This window comes from Pygoscelis adeliae, unplaced genomic scaffold (assembly GCF_000699105.1).
Source record: "Pygoscelis adeliae isolate BGI_AS28 unplaced genomic scaffold, ASM69910v1 Scaffold69, whole genome shotgun sequence".
In the NCBI taxonomy this organism is placed as follows: Eukaryota; Metazoa; Chordata; class Aves; order Sphenisciformes; family Spheniscidae; genus Pygoscelis; species Pygoscelis adeliae.
In genome coordinates this window covers 5,171,700-5,174,512 of record NW_008825619.1, presented here as the reverse complement: position 1 = coordinate 5,174,512, position 2,813 = coordinate 5,171,700, and the positions used below count along the sequence as shown (strand labels likewise).

The 2,813-nt window shown below is 38.6% G+C and overlaps 1 protein-coding gene across 1 annotated transcript in view; it reads right to left on the bottom strand.

Moving 5' to 3' along the window:
• MSL3 (male-specific lethal 3 homolog (Drosophila)) overlaps nucleotides 1-2,813 on the bottom strand; it is a 32,715-nt gene that overhangs the window by 18,633 nt on the left and 11,269 nt on the right. The gene's annotated exons all lie outside the window — the stretch shown is intronic.

Sequence of the window (2,813 nt, the reverse complement as noted above, 5' to 3'; positions counted from 1 at the left end):
TAATACAGAGTCAACACCAGGCAACCTGCAACGTCTCTTCTTTCTTCCCTTTCTTCTCCTACAGAACATAAAATGGTTCACTGAAACTTGGCTAATATTATTTAATTTATCCTAGCTAATTACATTACATGCAAATGCACAGGGAACATATGTTCGAGTTATTTTCATTAATTAATGTTGAAATAATTTGGACAATGCTTATTTGAGAGTGGATACCTTAACGTCCGTACATTACCTCATATTCGTGTTCTCAAGCAGATCCTCAAGCCATGGCCAACCAATATTAGATTATTGCCTTTGGCTGAAAAATACTTCAGGTTCTCCTAAGTTATTTTTCAAGTATATTTCTTTGGGAAGATGTAGATCCAATACACAGGCATTTCGCAGCAATAGTTAAGAATAACATAGTTATTAAGTGTTAGTCATTTAGAGTGTTGTTTAATAACAATATGTAGATATCTACCTTAGTATGAGAAGAGTAGCTCTCTAGAATGCACTGACTGTACTGAGTAGATATCTACCATCTACAACGTGAGCTTAGAGGCCAAGCTCACTTGTAGACACCTGGATGTATCTGTTTGAATCTGAAAATGAATCTCTCATTCATTTTGAGACCAAAAGGATGTCTTACATGCGAGCCACAGCCTTCCGTGCCAATTTACGCTGTAATCTGCGGTTTTCGTCTGTATCACGAAGAACATGATCTTCAGCTGCCCATCTATCCCAGCTAAGGATAGGTCAAAAGAAAATTATTAATGGCTATGAATATATGCCACACATGATTACTAATGAATTAATATACATTAAATCTAAAAAGCACTCTTTTCATGTCATTCAGAAGCAACATCTGTATCACAAGGCTTGCATCCTTTTGTATTCACATGGCTTCAACTCTTGTGTTGCTATCTAAAATCTCCCACACCTTGACTTAACATGCGATAGTCTCTGTAGCACCAACACATGCTATATAGATCATAGTCAGAGACCGCACTCATGTACTGGCCTTGATAGTCAAACAATCCAGGTCTAGATTTAACAAAGTATAAACTCCTTTTATTAATGGAAACCTAGGATATGGGTTTATGCCACAGGATACTTGTGGCATATACCACAAGTATATGCCAAAGACAGATATCCCATAAAGTTTAAACTCATGGCTCTCAAACTGATCCACTAAAATTTATGGACACAGAGCAATGCGTCAACATGAGCAAGTATATTAAAGGCATTCACAAAACCAAAAATACTCATGCAAACATCAAAGTCCTTTGATATTCTGTGCTGTTCTTCGCAGAATGAAATAGAAGAAACGGAAGAACTGAAACCGTGCATACAGGTTCTTACCTTCTGTTCCAGCCGTTAAAATGGATCAGATATTCTGGAATCTTTCTGCCTTTCTCATCTTTTCCAACAACAATATCAACAATCTGAAACAAATATTGAATAGCATGTATTAAAAAGCTTGAGAGAAAGTGAGCTTTCCAGTATTTAGCACAAAGTATTTATGCACAAAGAAAAAAAAAGAAATGTTTATTTTTGGAAATTAAGTATACCTATAATTTTGCCAGTGAATATTGGTATGAGCAGAAGATACGGTTTATACCAAATGGTCAGAAAAACTAGCTTTTTTGTTGAGCGCTTTCAAAGCTGGGGACTGCTATCCATCTTTGGCCTGTCCTCAAATGTCCCACACGTTCAAGGCAGACAAAGGGAGATGCAAAACAATGCAGTATCACAACATGGATATGCAGATATACATCTGGGCTACTAACGTTTTCTGCTGTGTGCTGTCTCCTCGTGCCCTCAAAGCAGGAGACAACAGAGTTCTATATATATAAACATCAGAAACGCTGCTCTCTTGAGCAACACTGAAGCCACAAAACATTAAAAGGCTTTGTGAATATCTGAGCCTTTGTTTTCTTCCCCTCCTTCACGCATGTAAAATGGGCCAGTCTGAAAGGGCCTGCACCTCAAAAGACATTTCAGTTGGATCATTAAGAGCAGCATCAGGACTAGTAATAACAAAGGAATCATTCTGCCTGCACTTGAATGGCTCTCGATAGATAAATACATCTCCAGACGCACCCAGTAGAGCTAGGCTACAATAATGTTTTAACTTGGGAGTCCAGAATTTAAGAACTATTGATGGAGTCAAGGACAGTTATGCTGGAGTTTGGGGTATTTGAAAGTAAAGAAGAAAAGGCACTATTATTTTTTTGCACTCAGGTTACCTCTAGGGTTGGCAATTAAAGCTGTTGGAGTGGTCAGAACATAGGAATACATGTACAAACAAAAGAGCAGCCCAAAATATTACAGGAAGGTGGAGCTCCTGATCAAAGATGTTTGAAAAACACTGATCTACACAGCTAGCAAACTTGCAGCAAAACGTATGAATTTGATCAGGAATCCAGTTGCAATACCTCCCTTTTCAACCCTCTCTGTAACAAAACAAAAAAACAGAACTCTGCTTGCAGGTCAGGTACAGATGACTTAGGATAGAAAAATTATTTCGTGTCCCACTGATACCCCAAACCAATAAATTTACATAAAGCTCTACAATTACTATCGCTATTTTTAAGGCCAGGCCCAAGTGAGTCAGTCACCCCTTACTGCACCACTCACTGCTTGCTATCATATATCTGTATACTCTCCTGTACCATTGGTGCCATTTAAACCCTTCCGAAAGGGAGAAGGCAGTAAGGGTAGGAGAGCAGGGAATAAATCAAGCTACTCTACGAAAGCGCAGGGATGAAAATAAGATTTCAGAATTACTTTGCAGGTGTTCAACCGAGAGCGGAAGGCGGGAACCGAGT